Below are 26264 nucleotides of genomic sequence, written 5' to 3'. Positions count from 1 at the left end.
GCGAGAGGTTATAAATCAGGGTCATCTAAGCTCTGTTGTACCAACAAATGAACCTGAAATCTCTGTGCTTAGTATAATGAATGTTTGTTTCCTAATCACACAAAGCCCAAGTCTGATGCTACTGGCTACATAACTCTCCTTTTAGCAATGACTTAGGAATTAGAGTCCTTCTATCACACGACTCCATCATCTTGAAGCCCTTTCCTTCAAGCCATACATAAGAAGAAAATAAGCATGAGAATAAAGAGAGGGGAGATCTCTCTGGAGATTTTAGGAATCACGTCCAGAAGACGTGTGTAACTCATCTGTCCACAATCCACTGTGGACCCACCTAGATGTAAAAGGACCAGGCAACATAGTGTTTTGAGTGCTTAAGAAGGAAATTTTTATGCTTGGGCATGGTGGCTCATGCCTGTAATCCCAGTACTTTGGGAGGCCAAGGCGGGCAGATCACGAGGTCAAGAGATCGAGACCATCCTGGCCAACATGGTGAAACCCACTCTTTACTAAAAATACAAAAATTAGCTGGGCGTGGTGGCACGCACCTGTAGTCCCAGCTACTGGGAGGCTGAGGCAGGAGAATCACTTGAACCCGGGAGGCGGAGGTTGCAGTGAGCTGAGATTGCACCACTGCACTCCAGCCTGGCGACAGAGCAAGACTTTGTCTCAAAAAAAAAAAAAAGGAAATTTTAAAAGTTTGGTGAACACATAGTATTGTCTCTGTCACAAGAGATTTTTACCATAATGATATTCAATAGTCAATGTTTAAGTTACTGCCTCTATTCTGCTATGCTATAATCTCCCTTTTGTACATAGTATCTGCTATACAATAATCACATTCTAGTATAATATTCCTCTAATATTTGATAAACACACACACAAAAATTGAATATAGGTATCTAATTATTAAACATCCATGATATCTCTCTGGTCTCCTGTATGATTTACTAAAAGAGTTGTTTTCCTCAGTGTAAACATTAGTTCAGAAAGCCATACTGGTATTTACATAACATTAACACATGCCTTCATCATACTATTCTTAGGTGTTTTAAAAGTTGAAATATTAACATTTTTGCCCTGAAAGCCATAATTTCATCACCTTTCTCTCATTCAACAGAAACATAGCAACTCACTTAGATCTCCTATAGGAAAAAGATAAACAGCAAAGAGATACCCCAAATGAAAACTAACAGACTGCTGGAAAAAATAGTGCACTAGAAATTTTGCTGAACTGCTACTGACTCTTTAGTTTACAGCTTGATGTACTAGCAATATCAAGACAAAAAGGCAACATACAAGCCAAAGACAAAATTGATGATTTTTGCTAAATGTAACATAGAGAAAATAATCAAATGTTAAGAGTGGCAGATAAGGGTAGAAATTAAGAGAAGGTACAATTTCCAGGTTTGCCACTGTGAGACATTGAACAAGCTTGATTTCCTCATCTGTAAATTGGCCATAACAATGGTACTGATTTATTTTGAAGATTAAATGAATTAGCAGGTATAAGATGCCGCCAGTGGTGCCAGACATGTAATAAGTACTGAATAAATGCTAGCTATTATCATTTCACAAAAGAAATTTAACAAAGCTTTGATTGACACTAAAAAGTCAAAGACATGATTATCTTCATTATCCAGTTTCTTTTCTATGTTAAATTATACTAAATTAATTACAATTCCAAAAGAAAACCCCATTTATTTCCTGAAAACATTTTTAAAAATAAACATATCCTGCCTTTTCATATCCATTTCACAGGAAGACCTTTGTATTCAAATACGATACAATATTTAACTTTCACAAACATCTGCCTACACTTCAGTTTTTATTATTTTTAATAACCTATAATTAATGTAGGAGTTAGATGTTTTTCTTCTGATATTAAAACAAACCTCTATTTTTTTTTTTTTGAGACAGAAATTGCTCTGTCACCCAGGCTGTAGTGCAATGGCACCGTCTCGGCTCACTGCAACCTCCACCTCCCGGGTTCAAGTGATTCTTGTGCCTCAGCCTTCTGAGTAGCTGGGAATACGGGTGTGTGCCACCACACCTGGATAATTTTTGTATTTTTAGTAGAGACAGGGTTTCACTATGTTGGCTAAGCTAGTCTCGAACTCCTGACCTTGTGATCCACCCACCTTGGCCTCCCAAAGTGCTGGGATTATAGACATGAGCCACTGCGCCCAGTCTAAAACAACCTTCTTTTCGGTAAAACTTTGTTATTAAAATATGAAACATATGCACAAGTATACACATTATAAGCATACAGGTCAGTGAATTTTCACAGTATGAATATGCCCAAGTAATGAACACCAGGATCGGAAAAACACAGAACATTATAGCATCCCTGAAACTCTTTTTATGCTTCCTTCTAGTCATTACTTCCACCAAAGATAACTCCTATCCTTATGTGTTAAAGTATAGATTTGATTAGTTTTGTCCTTTCCATAAATGCAGTCTTACAGTATGTATTCTTTTGTGTCTGGTTTATTTTGTTCAACATTATGTTTGTGAGATTCAATAATATTGTTGTGGACAACTGTAGATTGTTAGTTCTTATTCCTTTATGGTAGCCGACAGTCTAGATGTAACACAATTTATTCATCCATTTTACTCCTGATGAGCATTTGGGTAGTTTCCAGTTTGCAAAAAACTTTTTTGGAATAAAACTGCTCTGAACTTTCTAATATGTGTTTTTGGTGAACATATGTCTGAATTTGTGTTGAGTATATACCTAAGAATGGGATTGCTGACATCATAGGTTATGCATATGTTTAGATTTAATAGGCACTGCTGAAAAATCCTCCAAGGTTGTTGAAGCAATTTTATCTTTCACTATGAGTAGACGTGAGTTCCAGTTGCTTCAACTCTTCACCCACATTTTCCGTTGCCCATGATTTCATTTTAAACATTTTGGGGAATGTGTCATGATGTTGCACTATGCTTTAAATTTATATCACCCTTATGTCTAATTAAGTCAGTTACCTTTTGATGCATTCATTTGCCATTTGATTATCCTCCTTTGTAATGTGAGTAAAACAGACTTCTTCAATTGGCAAATATATGTTTCAGTATTTTGTTCATTATTATTATACCTAGCTGGTTAGACGAAGCAGATTCATGTACTTGGTTTGTACTGAACAAAGTTAGACTGGTCCTCAGATGAACTGTCAGTAATACCCAGGAGTTGTAGTCAGACAAGGTTATTCTAACCCCAAACACTACCAGCTTATTTTAAAAAAAAAAAAGAAGAAGAAAGAAAAAAAGAAAAGCTATCTTGAATGTCTAGTTCCCTTCAACTCTGTAGCCAGTATAACAAAAATAAAAACAAAACACAAAACAAAAATAAAATGTCCATGACTCCTTACACCACTATAATATTCTCTGATCAGAAAAGAAAAGAAACAAAAACAAATTTTAAAAGCTAAAATGAAACGAAGCACTCCTACTCCTCTCTCAAACACATACTACGTCCTAGGTACTCTGCGGAGTATGCATACTACAGCATCCCCAGGAGGAGGTGATCCCATTAACTTCATTTATTTACAGGAGGACATTGAGACTCAGAAAAGGTGAGCAATTTTCTGAAGGTCGTACGGTGATAGGATTCAAACCAGATCATATTATATCAGATATCTCCATTATGTCCTCAACTTATCTTTTCAAATAAAAGGCTGACAGGCGATATGGCTGAGTCATGCCAAAAAAGAACTCCTAAAACTTCCTAGCTATGTAAGCTTGAATAACTGTGTCACTTTCCTGGGTGAGACTCAATTTACTCTGTCTAAAATAAAGAGATTATTCAAGGTTGTCTTGAGAGCCCCCTTCAAAAACTGATTCTGTGATTTTAAACACTTTTGAGTTCTACTACCAGAACCAATGTTATTCCCTTCTAGGTACAAGAAAATTGGCCTACTTAGATGTTGCTCTTTATTACTGGTCTTCACTCTTTTGTGATTTTTATCTTGCTTTATCGATAAACCTCAAGGTCACCGAAATAACACCTTCCCTGTTCAGTCTTCCCTGATTCTTTTAGGCTGAATTCAGATCTCTCCTAGAGTACTTACCACAGCATGTATTACATGTGCCGTTTGTGGGTCACTCTATTGCTAGACATGAGCTCCTTAAAGACAAGGACTGTGCATTACACATCCCTAGAGCCTCAACACCCTGCACTGTCACATAGTATGTAATTAATAAATGATAGACAAACGAATAGGTGAACAAATATTACTATCTCCATACACATACGTTGAATATTTGAAAGCCAGAGTTGGGACCTCTATGATTATTTCTAGTTACCCTCTATCTTTCATTCCCAGAAACCAAGCAAGGGTGTGACTATAAGCACAGTTCCAGCCTCGGCTCTCCACAGGAGGGAGAGCTTGGGGTATAAATTGCACCACAGAGTTTTTTCAAACTATAGTAAAAAGAGCCAGGGTTTCATACTTCCACATCAGTCAGTTCTTGGGTAAGGTGGAAGAGGGTTTCAAATTCCAGGTACTTCCTGTTCTCATCACAGGCAAGACACACAGTGCTAGTAGCCCAAGAGCAGTTGTTAAAGAGGGTATGGGTGCTGGCCTTTAGAAGCAAAGTACAGAGAAGAGGGTGATGGCTGTGAGTACACAGAGCTAGTCTGGGTTGAACTTTCACAGCCCCTGCCTTACCTTCTTTTCCCATTCTATTTTCCTCTGAAAAATATTATTAATCTAGGTAATTTGAGTGATACTGAAATTTGATTCCATATTTTATACTTGGAAACATTAGCTCACACTGTTCTCTTTCTTCATCAAACCTATTTTATACGCCGTAATTACCATGAAATGCCCTGAATCATTTCAGAGGAAGTGATCTTCCATATATTTACATCAATACCATTTAATTTATTTTCCCAGACCCAGAAGAGTATGAATTCTGCCCTACCACCCCCAAAGCATTCAATGCAGGAAATATTATTATTTTACCTGCTTCAACCACAATATCTGAAGCTATTTTTTTGTGTGTGTGTGCATTCAATTTGAAGTAGAAGATATGCCACAGGTCCTGTGTCCTGGATATCATGAAGTCTGATATAAATACATATAAAAAGTGCAAGTGGTCTATTTCAGCAGAACTCTATGCAGAGATCAGAAATTCACCAGGAAATAGGGCTTTGTAACTCCCAAGTTCTGGTTAGATTTTAATAAAATGTAAGCTTTAGGAGAGCAGGAAACTTAACTAGATATATCCATAATGATACCCTCAGTACTTTGAACCATGCCTGGCACATAGTGGGTTTCCAGGGCACATTTCCTGAATCAATTACAATTTTAATATTTCACCCACCTGAAATATTGTTCTGCGGTTTTATTTAAACTGGCTGTCAGCATGGAATGACTTCTGCATTCTCTCCTGGAAGTGGGTGAATTTCCATGGTGAGCAATTCCTCTATATACAGTTTGCAAATCATTTTGGGAACCTTCCAAATGAAAGGCACTGTATAAATATACCCTCCCACCAGCAGCCAGCCGGCTTTCCACCGGGGATGCATTTGCATCGCTTATGTACATAGTGTTTCATTTGGGGCATTGCTTTTATTTTTATGACCATAAAAGAAATATTCACAGTATGAACAATAATGTAAACTGCATTCAAGAAGATATATATTTGTATATTTTTATGATTCAAAACTTAGAAATCTGAAGGAAAAGCAGGCATGGCATTTTTCTTTCCTGTTGCTGTTTGCTTTTTCATAGCATTCTTTATTATTCCTGAACTTTATGGTGGAATTTTGCTGAAATGCTCAAGTCTTTGTCTGTACCTCGTTTGAGAATATGTGGTGGTGGGTTCAAATGAATATTGCTGGCAAAAGGCCTGAAAATGAAGAGTACTTGATGTTGCATTTATTCAAGGCTATAATAATAGTTTGCTTTAGCACAGCTTTTTGTGGATGGAGGCTTCTTTAAGGAGAGAAAGAGAAAAGGAAGCAACCTCAGGTGTAAAATACCTTCTAAGTAACTTAGCATGATAATGGAAACTTTCACAGATGGAAGAGACTTTGAAGAGATGGTATTTTAGCTTTCATAACAAAAGGGGGGCTGATTTCATAGAGCGTTGTGGAGAGCTAGACTTTGAATTCATATCATATGGGAAATGTTTAGTGAACTTTCAAATACACTGCCAACAGTATTCAATCAAAACCTCTGTAAATTATGTATTTATCTACATAGAATCATCTGCACACAAAAATGAACTGAATTATAACTTCTTAATTTATACATTTCCATAATTAAATTTAAACTGAATAAAATAACCCAATTCAGACGTATTTCCTAACCTTAAGGAGATTCTAGCCTTAAGGATTTTATTAAAAAGAAAAGCAACCCTGAATATTCAGAGTAATTTTATATAAAAAGTATCTAAAAAGGTAGATTAAATAAAACTCTTGTTCACTTCACTGAGTAGCTGGCAGCTGAGTAGGCTCTCTTTCTCTCCTTAAAGAAGCCTCCATCCACCAACAGCTGTGCTAAAGCAAACTATTATTATAGCCTTCAATGACATGAAATGTGGAGAATTAAATTTCAACTACCAATAGTTAAAGACAATCAGTAAGATCGTGAATTCATTTCAGGTGTTGATCATTCTCTTTCGTAAATACCAAATTTGATATTTTCTCACGTTTTACTACTAAAACAATGAAAGTGATTTTTGAAACCTTAGCTATAGGATAGCAATATTAGGAAATAGCTCACTCAGGTTATTTTGGGGTTTATAAAGTAGGGTTATATTCTTCATCTCCCAAGTCAGAATATTTCTGTAGCTAACCTTTAATTTCATACTCCCATTAATACCAACCTTGTTTCATTAAGATGAATCTGATGTACAATATCTTGACATTCTTCTTTATTAATAGAAAATAAAACAGCAGTTTCTTCAACTGAGAAAAGCTAGAAGAATGGAATTGATCTGCAGCCAGTTTTTACTACAAACCCCATAATGCTTTGCATTATAGCCTACAATCCCCATACTGCAGTGCCAAACCTACAGTTAACCATCATATTACTGGAAAGAAAAATAACAGAATATTTGAGAACTATGTAGCATGCAAGGATTCTATTTGAGTAGTAAATTATCAATTTGTTTCCAGTATTTTGTGATTTGCTTGCCTTTTCCTTTAGTAAAAAAGGCATATTTATGGATATGCACTCTATTTCCTCATCCTCAATATAACGTCGCATATTCTCAAATGATATGTCAAGGTATATACTTTCCATGTCAAAGACTCTTTTAAAAAAATATCCATCATTGAGTTGTGTAGTTTTCCACCCTCCTTTGGAGGGAGGTCAGCTTTATTCCGATTTTAAAATAAAAATCACAATACATTGTTTAATGCTCTAAACATCTGCAAATGAGAATTCAGTGAAGTAATTAAAATTCTTAATTAGATGCACCTTGCAGCTGCCGTTACTCTTAATTGGCAAGAATGCAGCTACATTTTGTTCTGACACATATCTTCAGAAGAGTTAGAGAGAGAACTGAAGGGAGGCAAGAGGAAAATGTTCCCACACAGTTCAAGATAGTTCGCACAAAGAGGATCCCATGGCAACAAACAGCGAGGCCCACAGTTGGCTCTGTAGGATCCAGGAATAGACAATGCTTCACCTCAGATTCAAACAAACACTTCCTTTCCTGGGTCTGATTATTTCATTTCATTTGAAATGAAAGCACTTTAAATCATCTCTTGAAATAAGATTGAAGTGGTCTAATGTTCACCTGTGTCCTCGAGATGCTTTTTCAAAGCTTCTAGATGCTCTCTGCAGCCCATGTCAAGGTAATAATCATAACTCCTTCTCTGTGTAGAATAAGAAACTGACTTGCAGAACATTTCAAAGAGAGGACGTGATTTTTGTACCATATGGAGCTGGACAGCACGTTGGCAACTGGTTAATTTCAACCTGTCATTTTATAGACAAGGAAACTGAGGCCAAGAGAAATTAAAGTGATTCCCTTGGGTAATTATGGCTACTTAGGAGTAGAATTTAGACTCAAATCTAGGATTTGAGGCTACATTCAAGACGTTTATTTTTAAATTTTGCTTGAAGCAATTACACTTACACTTGTAAATTGTGCCCCCCTCCCCGTCTGCTTGAGGTCTAGTTACTCACATTTAAATGGCCAACTGAAGGACTGTGATGGAAGGTATAGAAAATACAGATCACTCACGATGAAAGGAGGGGAATTTATTTCCTCTTCACCTCTAATGTTCAGTTCAGGCTGAATTATAGCATGTGGGGAAGAAGCAGGGGGAGAAAAACACTGGCACAGAAGATGTGAACATGGGTGAGTTAGCTTCAAAGAAACCTTGTAAGACTTGCCTACCAACTTTAACCACATTTTCCCTCTGCTTAGGTTGGAAATTTCAGTGTACTGCTCCTTCTTTCGAAATACAGATTTATCTCCCTGTCTAGTCTCCCTGCCTGCTGTTATTCTCACCTGCGTGCTTAGTTTAGTTTGTATTCGTTTAGCTCACATTTTACCTAATTTTTAAAGTGTTTTCTTTATCTTGATGTGTGTTTTACTCCCCAAATTAAAGCAGTTCTGAAGGGCCAAGGCTACTTTACCTATTTATTGTTCTATTTTTGGTTTATCCTGTTAAGCCTGCCATTACAAAAGCTTGTGAGATACATTACAAAATGGGTTAAGGTTTTCAAGTACATGGGCTCCAGGTGTTGAATGGGAAAGGTTGCAGGGTGGAGAGAGGGAAAGGAGTAACTAGAAAAGAGGCTCTCTGCCTTTTAATCATCCAGCCTACTCAGCTGCCAGAAACTAACGCTGTTGCTGCAGTGTAAACATTAACATTTTTTCAGGGTCTTGCTACTCCAAGTGTGGTCCACAGCCCAGCAACATTATTATGGGCCACGGGCGAGCTTATTAGAAACGCAGGGTCTCAGGCCTCACTCCAGATGTACCGAATCAGAATCTGCATTTTAACAAGACACCCAGGTGATGGTGTGTACATCAAAGTTTGAGACGCACGGAATCGCATGTGAGTGTTATACTATCCTAATGTAAATAGTCAAGGACCTTAAATTGAGCAAATAGCCTAATGTATTTACCCGTACTTGCTTTAACCCTCTTTCTTCATCACAAATTCAACTCGGAAACCAGCAGCGAACTCTTTTGTAGGGAACTCAATTACGCGGTGGATGGGAGGAGGATCCTCTTCAATATCCTCCTCTCCGCTCTTCCTCCCACTCCCACCCCCCACCCCGCACTCCCGGAGAGCCTTCCACAGGCACCCTTCTCCCTGAGCCCCACTCACTTAGGGAAGATTTTGCTCCTCCCCAAAACTGAAAGCGCGGCTGCGAGGAGGGTTACTGCTTGAAGGACTCGCAGTTTGCATGTCAATACAGACAGAAGCACTTTTGCAAAACTGCCCTTTAGAAACAATTATCATCTTAGCACCTGAGGTTTGTTTGGAGCAGCCCCCGCACCCCTTCCCTCTTGTAATCCATCTTAAAGTGATACGGAGAATGGGGGCGTTGGGGAGACAGTGATGGGGGTGGGAGGGTCGCGTGCAATAATAAATCTGTTTCAAAGAGAAGAGATGAAAAGGAGGTTATCAAGAGTGCGTCGGCTTAGGCATCACTCTCTGTATCTTTCTGCTTCCTAGAGAAATGGAACCATAATTCTAAGGTGGCTAAGGCAAGACTGTATAAGCATCCAAATTTGCCAGTCCACTTTTGCCTGGAAGGACGGACTTCCGTTATTTGAGGCCTCCCCGGGTCCTTTCCAAAAGATTCCCAGGCTACCCTCCTTCCACTTCGGTCTTCTGAGAACTAAAACTCGCAAAGCGGTGGCTGTCTGTGGATTGGCTAGTACTAAAATATCCATTGGGTGGCAGTAATACTATCCTCTTTATGACTTGCAGCAAACCAGAGAATGCATTCAATCAAATGAACCGATCTTGTAGAAACACTGGAATCATTTATGCATTGCAGTTTCTCTTTCTTGTTTTCGCTCCTTCTTCCCTGGGATATTTTGAGTGGATTGTGGCTATTAATCGAGATCCCGTGCTATTCGTGTTTTGCTTGTCGTTTTCGCTCAGGATTAGCATCATTCAAGGCAAACGCAAAGCTGCTTTTCCCACCACCCCCCCACTCTTTTTTGAAAAATCATTTTTGGGGGCTGCTGAAGAGAGCTAGGACCCAGGAGACACCTTCCCAAACAGCAGGGGTTGTGTGCTTTCACATAGCAGTACTGTACAAGGAAAACCCCGTCGGATCTGTTATTGCGGGATACTTGTGAAATATACATAGGATTCTTTCTTATGGCTGCATCCCGGATCTGGAAATTTTACTTGGGGACCAGGAGGATTTGAAAGGCTACATGTATTCAGAAGATTTGCAAGCAACACTCCAATTCTTGTCATAGAGCTCACAGACTTCTCACTTATCGGCTTTTTTCCTTCCTTATTTTTAAAGAATTATTCTTATTTTCCCCCCTCTTTTTCTGCTCTCTCCTCTCTCAGTCTCTCCTTTTCTATCTGCCTCTTCATTTTTCTCCTAGTCTGTTTTTTTTTTTTTTCCTGCTCTGCACCTGGATTGTATCTTCAGCAAACAATCGGGCACTTTGAGAACTAACTGGAGACAGTCTTGTAGGGAAGATCTGTATGGAATTATCTGCTTTTATGGTGAACTTGGCATTTGTGAATGGGAATCTTGTTCACAATATTAATTGCTAGCAAAAACAAGAAAAAGAACACAGGAGTAAAACGTGGATTTTTCTGAATACGCATTGTGATGACCAGCAATTACCTTACCGACTAATATCCAGAGGAGAATAATTTGGAAGACTGTTGTGGGTAAGGTCATTTTACATATGCAAACCCGTCAGTGGCATGAGCAAACTTGGGCATTTGTAATGGGAATGGGTGACTTGAATGATTGCTGCATCGCATTGATGGCTGTGATGTGGCCGTTATTGGCACTGAATGGAATAACTGCAGTTGGGTGTGTTGATGTATGTGTGTGTGCGTGTGTGTGTGTGTATGTATGTGTGCCCATATTCTGAGTGCAATTGAAAATCAAAGTATCACTCTCTCCCCCAATTATTTTGATATGGAAGAGTGTCTTGAATTAATTCTGGGAAGACACTCTTTGTTTGGATGCAATATTTGTAGCCCCTACATTCTGGAAGGGGTAGCGGCACTAAAAGAAACACTTAGTGAAGAACCCCATTTAAAATGAAACGAGCTACTCTCTGTGCATTAAAAGAAATATGTTTTCAACTCAGTGCAGCATTCTGCTGCATTTCACAGCCGCAATGGGACCAGGGACATCCCACTTGTCAAGTTCTTAAACTTTAAGGTGATAATCATCGTTAATTGTTCTCTAGGTTGTGGTTACTGGAGATTATTAAGTGCCGTGGGCTACTTTTTTATCTACTGGATTATCACTCAGCGTGAAAAAAGGAAAAGAAAAAGCTAAAAATGATGGCTAACATAGAGAAGAATAAGGCAACATTATCTTAAATATCACCATAGTGCTTTCTTTCTCAAGTTCAGTTGCCCAATCATATAATTATTTACCCAATACCCTAAATAGGTGAAGCTGAGACCCACGTGCAGGGGAGTCGAAGGTCTGAAAGCGGAGACCATCCTTTTATTGCAATGCAGCCAGCTTGGGAAATGCAGGCAATTAATTCATACTTCCCCTAACCTTAAGCTGAAGATGTGTCCTATCTGCTACATCTATTTTACCCTTTCGGTAAAAAGTTAGAGACTAGAACACTAAGGATGTTTAAGCATATTCTGCCTGGGAAATGGGATAAAGAAATCAATATTGATGACGTGGTTCAGTGCACTGTACTGCAATGCTAAAGTCCCATATTCAGTGCCTGTGATGAGAGAATGGAGCATTTACATGTGTTATAAATCTCACCTGGTAGATTGATCGGAAGGGGAGGGGAGAAGATATGTGGATATGTAGGAAGATGGATGGAAGTCGTGCATAATCGGTGATTATGTAACTTCATTACATCAGCGAGTTCCAGTCAACGATAGTGAGATGAGATGATTGTATAGAGAGAGGCTCCATCACCCTGTTAACTTTTGAAGGCTTGTAACAGCTAACAGAGGAGGAGGGCAGAGAGAGATTAGCTCCAAGGGTCCTGTAAACCTTGATCTCTATGGCAAATTTAGCATGAGTTTTCTCATAGTGAGTTTCAGAGGGACATCAGATCATGTAAGCTTTAGGGCTGGACAGGACCAATTTTAGCCACACCCGTGGAGAGTCAAAATGAGTCCACAATGTTTCAGAAGTGCCCCATTGAGTAATGGGGACTGATGATTCCAGCCAAGGTCATAGTTCTTTACCCTAGGATTGAAATATATGACCCCAACTGAATGGAAAGTTAAATTCATTGAAATGAAGACTGTGAACAGAAAGAATATTTAGGGTCCTTTCTTGCATTTTTCCTGGTAGAGCTTGATGCAGATTTCAGCCTGGTGGTTCCCTCATAAAAATGATGATTGCTTCCACAGTGTGTCAGAAATGAGTGTTTTATCCCTTTATCTAAACCATGACAATCTCTTTCTGGGCCATTTTAACCTTCTGGGAAAAGAGAAGTAAAAGCATTCAAAGGTAACAGTACCCTGTTGAATTACAAATCAAATGGCATTGGATTCATTATTAACACAGATCCCAGAAAAAAAGAGCAATCTATGTTCAAGTTTCACTTATTCAATGGTTTAAAAGACAGGTTGCAGCCGCCAAAGACTTTTACCATGAGATGAGATAAATGTACTGTGCTCACTGTGCAGAGGAGGGAATACTGCAGAATAAAATGTCATTTTTCCCTCATGTTTTATCTGGAGTTGTGATTTTTTTAAAGAAGATACACATCAGGTTCTTTTGGCCTTCTACTGTTTTAGGATCTGTTTTCTCCTCAATAGATCACATATTCACAAAAAATGAAACTTCTGAAATCCTAAGCCTGTTCAATTGAATCATCTTATTATCTAGTTGTGCTATTTCCTATTTCTCTTTACGTTTATTTTACAGAGAAGGCTAAATGACTTTTCTATCAGGGAGATGAGATGATTTTTTTCTGTTTTTCTTTTATTTCTCATATTCCATTTCCTTCCAGTCCTAAGGAGTAAGATGCAGAATCTAGACACCCTCTAAGTAACTTTGAAAAGATTTGCTTACCCTTAGTCAGAACGGTGGGATTGGGGAATGAAATTCTAAGGTCTGATATTTGAGGTGACTTTCATACTTCTGCAGGACATGCACAAACATTGATGTATTGTGCCAGTGGATTTGGAGGTTTGGCATTCATATTGTGTAGGAAATTGAATGTGAAGTTAACTCCTGATTCCTTCCTTCAGGGGTCAGGGTAACACAACGGCTGCTTCCAGGCTGTTGGTTTCCAACTATGTGCACAAATATAGTCTGTAATGATTTTTCCTGTACTCCTTCTTTCAATATTTTATAAATGACTTCCTCAGTTGTTTTCTGACGTAAGCCACACATATATAATCAAGCAGGGCATAGGTTTTCTAAGCTCAGTAGGATATGGAAATAATAGAAGGATGGAAAAGGATTCTGTACAAAAAGACACTGGTTGTGAAGCAAATATACATATGTAATTGCTAACTCCTTACTTGAAGACTGCATGTACTTCTATTAGGAAAGATAGTTTCAATCATGTTAATGGCACTTTATAAGCTGTCACTTTCTTTAGGAAGAAGATTATGTAACTAAGGCAGGTGATGGCATTTTTCTTAAGTATCCTACAAATCAATAATAAAAAGCTTTGTCTAATAGGAAAGCATTTAAACATGATGGCAGTGGGTAATTTAAAATATAGCATCTATTTTCTATTTTATTTCCATTTCGTCAGCCACAGTCATGTAGTTAGGTTAGAAAATATTTAGGAAAAAAAAAATACCATTTATGAATATCAGAGCTATCAGTTTTGTTTCCTGACCAGTTGCTTCAGCAAAGTAAGGAGATTTAGCAGATAAGTAATCACAGTATTCCTAAAACTAGAGAAAATTTTAAATTGAATTTTTGTTATGTTTGCAACACATGTGAACAAATCAGTATTACTTTAAAAATGACTATTAGATAAAACATTTTAAAGAACAGTTGAACTTTGAAGATTTATATTTCAGAATTTGTTATACACTGAAATGTTTGGGATATACTTTGACTTACAACAGATATGATATTTGGTATTTGGCAAATCTTGTGTTTTTATAAAGCAGACTACTCTATAATTTGTAGCAACAAAACAAGTGTTGATTATTGAGATTTAAAAGTAGCAAGTTTTCTGGTGATGCTCAAGTTATAAAGCATAATTATAATTGTACCGGTTGGGCAGCTATAGTTAAGGTCGCATCAGCATTTTTATTATTAAATTCCAACCCTATTTCCATTAGGTGTATTGGGAATCTCAAAGAGGAGAGTCCAGTTCTGTGAGACATCAAGGCATTGTAGAATTCCGGGCTGAGTCAGAGGGCTTGAAACTGTACTTCCGGCTCTGTCAGTTACTAGCCTTGTGACCTCTGACACCACATTTGATTTCTCAGTGTTCCAGAGAATCATTTTAAAAAAAATAAATAGTTGCATATTGCTCTACAGAAAGGAGATAATACGTGTCTAAGTATTTACCGCCATCCTATGCCTTAGAAATATATGGAGTTATTATTATTAAGGATTCCCCTAAGTCTTACGAATTTAGCCGTGCATGTTTTTTACACCCTTATTATAAATCTGAATAGGTGCTTTCTAGTAGCAATTACAGTTAGCTGTACATAATATTGTTCAGTGATTAACCAACAAAGACAAATTAAAAGCTTTGGTGGTTAACTTTCACTTAGTACTCAGTTTTTTCCAGAAGTACTCATATGGGAATATAGTTGTCTTAAGTAATTAAAACAATAGTTGCTTTTGAATAACATTCAAACAGTGGTAACTAAGGGTTTTATGTGTGAAAGTGTTTTATGCAGATTGCTTTTTAAAAAGATGCTTCTGAGTACTCTGGAGTTTCTGTTTCTGCTACCAAGAACACACAAACAAATGTACTCCAACTTGATGCTACCTCTCAAATTGAGTATATTGACCAGAAAGTGACTCTTGTCTCTCAGTATATTAACAAAAGCATAATGAATTTGAATACCAAGTATAATAGAGAAAAAAAGAATATAAAGATACCCGGTCTGTTTGGAATTTTCTAGTTGTAATAATTACTAACTTTCTTTAGGGGGAGGCAATCCCCCATGTGTCACTACTAAAACTGCATCTCTTTAATGTTCTTGTATCTTAACATAATGATATTTACATATATGCAAAGAGGATAGTTTAGTGTTATGAGCTCCCATGTATGTTTTTCAGTGAGTGAATAATCAGGTTACAGAGTTAGTTTTTATATTTTGGTTAAAGTAGAATTGGAAAGTGCAAAATTAACCCTGTAATAAATTAGTAGTCCTGGGCTTAAAATAAAGAATTTTCATGTTGTAGAGCAGCCTCCTCTTTGTAACTTCCCAGTGTCTTGCTTTTCTTTTCAAGGATTCCCAATATATTTTTGTTTCAGATGAATTTCATTATGCATGTTTATCTGACTTCATTGATGCCTATTAATAGCAAGCATTTTCTTGGTTTCCTATATTTAAAAATGCATATTCTTTACGTCTTATGGCAATACTTTAGATTTGCTCTGGCAGATTTATGAAGGAATATTGTATGAATGTGGACAGGCTGTTTATTTGACAAATTCAGCTAATCACCTTACAAATATGCTTTTTAATTCTCACCCAGAAAATGCCACCCTGGAGTGTCTTATACTGCATATAACATTCTGTTACAGTCCAACCACATGGCTCAATGGACATACTTATTTATCCATTAAGTATGCTTATCCTGACCATTGGTTTACAAGGAAAGATCCTTAATTGACATGCTTTTTTGGTATCCTTGTGTAGACACAATATTCAGGTGCCCAAACTCTAAAACTCCTGTACAGAGAAGGGATGAGTAGGTGGCTTGATGTTGCTTTCTTATCACACGATCTGAAAATCCCAGGCACTGAACTGTGAACAAAACAAAGGGAGAAAGAAAAGAAAGAGAACTAAAAGAAAATTTTACTTCTGAAAATTTTGGTCTTTCTCATTTCTTAAAAGTAATCACAACCTTAAAAGTAATCTTTTTCATCACAAGCTATTCAAATGGTTTGTTATGGTTACTATGTTCATATATATCAAATACAATAAATGGCACTAAATGAGCTACTTTGTTCTTACAGGAGCTACACCTCTATGAAGATAAACTGAAGAGTTAAACTAGATTGTATGTTGTAACACTACGTCAGGATATTGTGTGTAGAATTTGGACTCACTGAAAAAATGAAATGGATTGTGGATTATAATCATATAATTATAGACTTTTACTCTTTCAACATTTATTAGGTATCTTATACTTTATTTGAATTATAATTATAATAAATCAGCATATGAATAATCATAAAATTATTCATAGTAGTTTATCTTCTTATGACCTAATCAAAGTGAGTTACCTTATCGATGTTTTAGATTAATATGTGTGACTGAGTATAGCGATCTTCATCATCTTCTGGTGCAAAGTTCCCTTTTTAATTAAAAACATTCCCTGGAAGTCCACTTAATCATAGTTATACTTTCAGTATCCATTAATTGAGAAAATGCATGATAATAATAGTAAATTATTATGAATGTAATAACTCTTTAAAAGTGAATTTATGTATAGTCGCAACAGGGTCTACTTATATCTTTGAAATGCATTGTTTATTCTATCTACATAGAAAGTTCGGTGTTTATATAGATTCTAGAGTCCTTGGAGTAACAAAAGGTCCATATGTCTAGAGGCAAAATACTTGCATAATATATACAAATTAATCATGTTCATCTTACAGAGAAGATGAAAGGCAAGTGCATATGGTGGTGGTTTGTGGATCAACGGGGTTGAATTTCAGTATAGATGGACTTACAGTATATAATTTCCTAAGGATGTACATTTCAAGTTCCAAAATATTCCTATTCGAGTTTTAGGATTCAATAGTTGTAATTTAAAATTGGTTGATTTTGGAAAATAATTGCTTTTTTAAAAAAATAAAATAAGCATTGTTTTTATTGTAGGCGAAATAAAAATGAATTATTATAAATAAAGCCAAAGGTGATCAAAATCTCATAAAAACCTAATAGAATTATATGCAGTATAGGAGTAAAGGATGCCCCATCATGTGATTTTAAACAAGGAAATTGTGAACCAGAGGAATGAAGTGAAGTTTCCAAGATCTTCCAATTTGTTGGCTGTCTCATGATGCATGGTTTTAGTTCCTTGATATAAGCCCTGCTGGGTATTTTAGTTATATAGCAATATGTCCTGGCATACAGCATTATTTTTTGTGAGTACAGCTAATGTTGGCATATCGAATCCTTTGGCCTCTAGCTTACTTTATCGACTTGTGATCAGTCATCTGACTTCTGCACTCAGAATCTGTAGACTTTATTTTTCCTGTATGTACACCTGATTTTCGACCTCGTTTGATCCCTGGAGACACAATACAAAGGAGAGTTGAGAACATAGGTCACTGGTGGGTCTTCTTGTCTCTTCCATACTGTCCTTTTTCCCATTAGCTTTGTATCTTTCCACCTGCAGGGAATTGCTCTTCTTTGGAGCCTCTCCTTTCTCTGGACTTTCCTGAACATCCCTGGCCATCTTTGTCTCAGTGTTGCGTGCTACCTTCTTGCTTCCAAGGGATTCCACTAAGGGATCCTATCAAAATATCTTCTATCTATACTTTATCCCACTTTGACGATATTAAATTTCATATTTCATTTCTTCAACAGGATCAGTCTGCTTACATAAACAATAATGAACCAATTTTGGAATAATGAAGACAGTAATATTTTATCAGGTTTGCCAAGCTAGCATCATATAACTACCACTAAATGAACAAGATACAGCTTATGGGTGTGTGTGTGTATCCTCATATCCTCATGACTGCGTTAATATGTGTATCCACACACATACATGATTTTTGTTGAAATGTTTGACAAATGAATCATTGTTAATATGCTAAAGAGGAAAGTTTGGAATAACAGGCTTTATCCCTTTGTATTATAATAGTGACATTTCTAGAAAAGATGCCATTAACTTTTTTCTGACCCTGAAAAATAGCTTGAATGGACTGCATTTTAGATAATAAGGTGGAGACAGGGCTATGGAGGACATACTTTTGTTCAGATTGAATCCTGCAGTGCCCTCTAGAGTTACTGGGTAGGGAGCTGGTAGCATACCTGTATGAAGAAATGACGCTGGCTATGAACACTATGATGCTTACAACCTCTCTGCCAACTTTATTTCAGAAGAGACACATCCAGGAGAGCTAAATACAGTGGTAAAAATGGAAAAACTGAGAGAGTTAGAATGGTATCAAGTATTTTGTGTAAACAAAGCTTCATGTGGCCAAGGGAGAAAATTTGAATATAACAAATGGATCCGGTAGCTCTCAGTGTTTGGTTTTTGAATACTCCTGTTAAAGCTCCTAATTGTTCTCACCATGACAGAGCTCCTAAATTGTACTCAAGAGGCACCCAGCTCCACAGTGTGCAGAGTAAATGCATTCAAGGGGTCTCTAGGGGTTTTTTGACTCTGCTGTTTTTTCTTGTCGGGGTTCTCCTACAGGGCCCTTAGTAACACAGCCACAGAGCAAGCCGCTTATGTCAGTGGGTATGCTTTTCTCAGTGAGTGAATGGTTTAGCTTAGCTCCAGGAGGCAAGTGCCTGCCGGCCTTGTATTTCCAGGGCCCAACATTGTGCACAGCATATAGTAGGTCATCAGTATATCATTACACAAGCAAATGCTTAAACGCTTAGGGATAACAGGTCAGTTTTAGATCTGTGTTCTCCAAAACTCATGCTACATTATACATGGAGACAAAAGCTTCTGATTTAAAAAAGTAAAAAAAGGAAAATTGAGTAATATAAAGGAGAGATAATTAATATTAGGTAGTTTGAAACCTACAAATGGACTGAAGGAGAAGAAATCACCTGCCTGTCTTCCTCCCTCCCTCCCTTCCTTCCTTCCTTCCTTTCCTCCAGCCCCTTCTTCTTCCTTTCCCCTCCCTCCCTCCCTCCCTTCCTTCCTTCCCTCCCTCCCTCCCCTTCTTCTTCCTTTCCTTCCCCTTCCTTCCACCTCTATCATAGGTATTTAAGTCCCTTCACTGTGTAAGGGGATGCAAGAGGGACTGCAAAGGATACAGAGATGACTGATGTCATGTGTCTGGGCCCAAAAATGGTTTAGTCAGGGACATGACTACTAAACAAAATCACATATACCAACATCCCTTGGTATCCGTGGGAAACTGGTTCCAGGACCCCTTGTGGACACCAAAATCCACAGATGCTCAAGTCCCTAGTATAAAATGGCATCGTATTTGCATATGACCTATGTACAACCTCCTGTATACTTTAAATCATCTGAAGATTACTTATACCTAATACAGTGTAAATGCTATGTAAATAGTTGTTACATTGTATTTTTATTTGTATTATTTTTAAGTATTTTATTGTTCTTTTTAAGTCGTTTTCAAAAAATATTCCTGATCCATGGTTGCTTGGATCCACAGATATGGAGGGTCACCTGTAATTATAATTCAAGATAGTCTACCATACATACTTCTAAGAGAGGTGCCAAGTGTGCTACAGGCTCAAGAAAGGTTCAGAACACATGCATGTAGAGGGATTAGGCAAGGTCTGCTAAAGGAGGCAGCCTTTGTATTGGACTTTGAAGGAGTTAACATGGGTATGGAGATAGGACCTTCTAAATAGAGGGGAGATAAAAAATAAATATATTGTAAGTAGGACCAAATGGAGCATGGTTAAGGAAGATCCAATGTTCTTGTTTCCCCAGAGAAGGGGGTATATCATATGAAATGTAAGAAGATAAGGCTGGAGCCCTGAGCCTCCATGTCTGGCTAGCAGGAGCCAATGGAATGGTATTGCATGAGCTTAAGGAAAACAGAACATTGCATGACCTGCTCAGATTTATGCTTTAGGAAGAAGGGGAATGAATTAAGAGTGTGTATCTCCAGGTTACCATTGATTTCAAGTTGTGCGAATTTCCCAGTGACTCCTGAGTTTCACGCTTATTCCAATTTTCTCATGTGGAACTGCAGGCCTCAAACAGCCATCACTAGCTCCCTTCATTTTCCTCTTTCTTTTTTCCTTTCAAAGAATAAACCGCCGGATGTGATGGCTCATGCCTGTAATCCCAGCACTTTGGGAGATCTGAGGTCAGGAGTTTGAGACCAGCCTGACAAGCATGGTGAAACCCCATCTCTACTAAAAATACAAAATTAGCCGAGCATGATGGCACATGTCTGTAATCCCAGCTACTTAGGAGGCTGAGGCAGGAGAATTGCTTGGACCTGGGAGGCAGAGGCTGCAATGAGCCGAGATCATACCATTGTATTCAAGCCTGGGCAGCAAGAGTGAAACTCTGCCTCAAATAAATAAATAAATAAATAAATAAATAAATAAATAAACTAACAAACACACCACTGCTACCAGTGCTAGACAAATACAGAAGCCAGAATTTAACATTAGTTTTTATTTTTTCAAGCAGAAGGCAAGCTTCTGTAATGGGGCTGATACATTCAAATTATCTTTACTTGGTAGTGTTAGAAAGTTGCCACACACTGTAGCAACAATGCTAAGTGTAAACAATGTTTAAGTGTAACTCTTTTTTTTTTTTTTGAGATGGAGTCTCGCTCAGTCGCCCAGGCTAGAGTGCAGTGGCACTATCTCTGCTCACTGCAAGCTCCGCCTCCCGGGTTCACGCCATTCTCCTGCCTCAGCCTCCCGAGTAGCTGGGACTACAGGCGCCCACCGCCTGCCACCACGTCTGGCTAATTTTTTGTACTTTTTTTAGTAGAGACGGGGTTTCACCGTGTTAGCCAGGATGGTCCCGATCTCCTGACCTCGTGATCCGCCCGCCTCGGCCTCCCAAAGTGCTGGGATTACAGGCTTGAGCCACCGTGCCCAGCCAAGTGTAACTCTTTAATGACTACATTGGATAATGTTTAAAGTTTATTTCTTTACTGTGATGGCAACAGCAAAGTGACTCTAAAGTGACAATTCATCTGGAAGAAAGAAGTTGAAGGAAGCAACAGGGAAAAAAGAAAAAAGGAAAGTGCTTTATATAATGTAATGGCAAGGTGGAAATATAAATTTCAAACTGGTTTTATAGTAAGGTCATATGGAAGAAGAATATTGCTTTAGAGTAGAATGTACATCCAATGATAAGATAATAGGATTTATTTCTAACAAGTGTGAACTCTTTTGCTAACTACCAATAATTGTAACAATTTTGAATTGTAGATGGAAATTAGAAAGTGAGCCTCCTAGTAATAAAAAAAAACCCATGCTAGTTTAGTTTAAATTATTTTTCTTATCAAATACTTTATGCTTCTAATAAATGGAAGAAAAGAAATGAATAAGTATAGTTTTATTTCCCCATACTTTATCTGATCACTCTATATTGGAAGATGTAGTAAGCTGGAAAATGACCAAACGTTGAAGATAAAATGAGAAAAAATGCGATTTACTTAGGCACAAACTAAATGTTATGTACATCGTCCTTAGGATTCAGGTGAAAGAACAAGTCTCACCGTCTAGCTGTTGTGAAAACTCACTCACCTAGCCCTGAGGTTTCTGATTCGGTGTTTGGAATGCAGTATAGAAATTTGTACTTTTTTTTTTTTTTTTAGACGGAGTTTCACTCTTTTTTGGCCAGGCTGGAGTGCAATGGCACAATCTTGGCTCACTGCAACCTCCGCCTCCCGGGTTCAAGCAAATCTCCTTCCTCAGCCTCCCGAGTAACTGGGATTACAGGTGTGTGCCACCACACCCAGCTAATTTTGTATCTTTAGTAGAGACGGGGTTTCACCATGTCGGCCAGGCTGGTCTCAAACTCCTGACTTCATGAGATCCACCCACCTTGGCCTCCCAAAGTGCTGGGATTACAGGCATGAGCCACCACACCCAGCTGAGAAATTTGTACTTTCAAAAACATTTGAGGGCCGGGCATGGTGGCTCATGCCTGTAACCCCAGCACTTTGGGAGGCCGAGGCGAGAGGAATAACCTGAAGTCAGGAGATCAAGACCAGCCTGGCCAACATGGGGAAATCCCATCTCTACTAAAAATACAAAAATTAGCTGGGCACGTTGGCGGGTGCCTGTGATCCCAGCTAGCTACTTGGGAGACTGAGGCAGGAGAATCGCTTGAAACTGGGAGGTGGAGGTTGCAGTGAGCTGAGATTGCACCACTGCACTGGGTGACAGCCTGGGTGACAGAGCGAGATTCCATCTCAAAAAAAAAAAAAAAAAAAAATTGAGGTCAGTAGTATCACCAAGGTGTTCCTTGGGAGGGCTTCAACAGAAACCTCTCAGTCTCTGTCAGTATTGCTTTCCTCCTGGCATCATATGTTATTATGGATATTGGATGCTTTCTCAATATTTTCCAAAATGCTCCTCCAACTCAGCTTCAACTTTCAAGTAATAAGTCATATCCAACCACAATGGCACAGGGTAGGCCCCTACTATGCTGAAATCCTCATGCTGCCACTGTCTCAGTTGATTATCATGCAGCAATTGTGGCTCATTGTTGGCCCCTACTAATCACTGTCCTTCAGTCCTATTATGTGATCAGAATTGCCCCTTCCCATATGTATTTTAATGAACGCCTTCAGGTGAGTGAATGAGAAATACTACTTGAGGGCCCTATCTGTTGTAAGAATGGTACTTAACACAGGCTGTAGATGTTCAAGATAGTTCTTGCCATCTAAAGCTTATGGACTGGTGGGAAAGGCATATGTGTTCAATTGGGCTCCCTGGAAACAGACTCTGAGATGAAGACTTGCATACAGAAGTTTTAGTCACTTCTGAGGCAGACAAACTGACTGCAATGTGGTTGCAGCTGGGGCCTCAGCAGTTCCAATGAGAAGTTCTAAAGATCTGATGGTCCTTCAAAATGGTCTCACATTGAGTCAAGGGGTTGGGGCTTTCTATGTTCACGTCAGGCAGTGACTGGTGGGGGGCTGCTCCACAGGAAGGAGCATAATGTTGGGAAGACAGTTATTTGCAGCTGAGGGTAAATCCCAATGAGGGACTCAGCTGTGAGCCACCAACGGCAGGATGGGTATACAGGCCATTAAGAGAGGAATGAAAGTTATTTGGAACGTCTGACAAGATCATATTTTTTCCCTCACCCCTTGAGGCATGATGCAATAATACCATATGAAATTACCGAGGAAATGCTATGAAATCTTAAACATTTGTTTAAAGAGATGAAGAAACTAAATACAGTTGAGTACAAGGCCTTGCTCTATGTAGTTTTGCTTCAGAGAATGTGATTTTCTCAGGAATGTAGTTCAAGTCACATTACAGTTACTCCTGTTGTAAGTTACCAGGCCACAAATATCTAATGAGCATGTTCTCTGTGTCCTAGACAGAGAGGAAAAAGTGGAAAATTCATGCCTGGAGAGTTTACATAGGACCCTTTTTTTTCCTCAGTGGTTCGTGTGCTTGATTTCGAGTTTAAGGAGGGGATTTGGGGGTGGGGGTCAGAGAAGGGGCAAGGAAATGGAACAGAGTAGAGTGGGGCCAAGTTTCCTGAATTCCAAGGATAATAAGACAATTGTTTGGGTTGTACAGGACCAGGCTACAGAGGAATATTGACAGTTGGCAGAAGGCGCAGACTCGATGAACTGAGTGGTAGTGGCATAAGTTGAATGTAGATTTACTGGTACGGAACAGACAGTGAAAGCAGTGTTTCATTAGCATTAGCCAGTCTATAATTTGGACTGGAGGGGAACTAGTTTTGAATACGATGAATTTGAAATCATAGAAATAATATATCCTAGAGTTCAATTTTCACTGAAAGGAAACATTTCATATAACAGTATTCACTTTTATATTATGTGGAAATATTAATTTCCTTCCTTAATGCAAGGGAAGTGACATTACTTTAGGTTTTAAAAATGCTTTCTTCAACCCTAGTGAGGTAATAGGAGCACCTTCTATTTTTATCCTGTAAAGATTTTCAATCAAGTTAAATATACTGCCACTTAATTTTACCAGTAATTTTTTAAAGCACTGGCTGTGTCTAAATGGGCAACCATTCATTAAATCATAGAAAAATTGAATAGGGATGAACTTACTACATACCTTTACAGATACAAACATCTCTCGGCTGGGCGCGGTGGCTCACGCCTGTAATCCCAGCACTTTGGGAGGCTGAGGCGGGCGGATCACAAGGTAAAGAGATCGAGATCATCCTGGCCAACATGGTGAAACCCTGTCTCTACTAAAAAATACAAAAATTAACTGGGCGTGGTGGTGCATGCCTGTAGTACCAGCTACTCAAGAGGCTGAGGCAGGAGAATCGCTTGAACCTGGGAGGCAGAGGCTGCAGTGAGCCGAGATCCTGCCACTGCACTCCAGCCTGGTGACAGACCGAGACTCCATCTCAAAACAAAACAAAACAAACAAACAAAAAATATCTCAACTACCAAAAGATTATCCATTAACTGATATTCACTTTAATAAACAACCACTTTGGTGATTTTTTCCCTCACTTGACCTGACATTTGACTAGATGGTCAACTCAATTCAGTTCAACAAATACTTCCAGATGATCCACCTACTCCATGCTTAATTCACCTACTCCATGCTTAATTCAAGCACAAAGCTAGAATGAGCAATTTACTCATTGCCACAGCAACTGAGGATGCACATTGTTAAGCATTTTAAAAGATTTGTCTTAAAAAAATTAGTAGTCTTTGCTACCAGCACCTCGCTTGCTTTAAAAGCATTTGATACATTCCTTCTCTGACTTTGGCTTGATTTTTTTGGAATTAAAAAAACAAAAGTTGGCCAGCCATGGTGGTTCATGTGTGTAATCCCAGCATTTTGGGAGGCCAAGGCAAGTGAATCACCTAAGGTTAGAAGTTCGAGACCAGCCTGGTCAACGTGGTGAAACCCCGTCTCTACGAAAAATATAAAAATTAGCCAGGCATGGTGGCACATGCCTGTAATCCCAGCTACTTAGGAGGCTGAGGCAGGAGAATTGCTTGAACCTGGGAGGTTACGGTGAGCCGAAATTGCGTCACTGTACTCCAGCCTGGGCAACACAACGAGACTCCATCCCCCACCCCCCAAAAAAAAGTTTATGGTATTTTTAAAAGACCAAGAATTCAATGAAGGTGACACTCCTTTTCCATCACAATACTCTACTTGTGTTTATGGACCTATATATTTTATTGTTTCAAATACAAACTGTGAAGCTTATTAAGGAGAGTCCAACATTTCTATATATTCACTAGCTGTTTTTTTCATTAAATATAACTTCAAGGCTCCAGGCTCAAAAATTGTTCCATTTTTACTGATTGCATCATGCTATTTGTGCACAGCACACTTTTATTTTTGTCCGCATAGATTTGAAGCAATGGTTTTTTGACTCCGCCACACAATGCCACATCCCTGACAGTAGGTAAGTTATGTTCTTTTGCATTTTTTACTCAGGAGCTATGTAGGTGGTACGGGAGATGAGTGGCGGCTATTGGAACAGACTGTGCATCAGAAGCTATTTAAACCTCATCTGTAAGAGTTAAGAGTTACTATTTCCTGTTTCCAAAGTGAAAATTAGTTTTAATTTCGTAAATTTGTAATCAGAGAAGATGTGAGTTATTGTTCTAAGCATCTTCTTTGGACTCTCCCAATGTCTTGGTAGCAAAGATTCAAATATTAGTAAGTCTAAACTCATCTTTTATCAATTTGGGTACTCCTGCTGGCCCAATCTTATTAGTTTTAATGTTAGTGTTAGTGTTACTATTGGCTATGATTACAAAAGTATAAAAATAATATATTTAATAAAGCCTCATCATGTGGCTTCAGTCTAGTTTTGGGAACCTGAAAGGTATTATGAACACTAAAAGTTTAGGCCGGGCGCGGTGGCTCATGCTTGTAATCCCAGCACTTTGGGAGGCCGAGGCGGGCGGATCACCTGAGGTCAGGAGTTCGAGACCAGCCTGACTAACATGGTGAAACCCCGTCTCTACTAAAAATATAAAAATTAGCCAGGCATGGTGGCACATGCCTGTAATCCCAGCTACTTAGGAGGCTGAGGCAGGAGAATTGCTTGAACCTGGGAGGTTACGGTGAGCCGAAATTGCGTCACTGT

At 38.5% G+C, this 26264-nt stretch overlaps 1 protein-coding gene across 1 annotated transcript in view; it reads left to right on the top strand.

Moving 5' to 3' along the window:
- The first annotated feature begins 9931 nt into the window (after window positions 1-9931).
- Window positions 9932-26264, top strand: part of LOC105537767 (interleukin-1 receptor accessory protein-like 1) — an 847405-nt gene continuing 831072 nt past the window's right edge. Inside the window, exon 1 of the mRNA XM_011977432.1 lies at window positions 9932-10843. The gene's annotated coding sequence lies outside the window, so the exon portion shown is untranslated. The remainder of the gene's footprint in view (window positions 10844-26264) is intronic.

Source organism: Mandrillus leucophaeus, unplaced genomic scaffold, assembly GCF_000951045.1.
Source record: "Mandrillus leucophaeus isolate KB7577 unplaced genomic scaffold, Mleu.le_1.0 Scaffold1026, whole genome shotgun sequence".
NCBI classification, from domain to species: domain Eukaryota; kingdom Metazoa; phylum Chordata; class Mammalia; order Primates; family Cercopithecidae; genus Mandrillus; species Mandrillus leucophaeus.
This window is presented reverse-complemented; position numbering and strand designations above follow the sequence as displayed.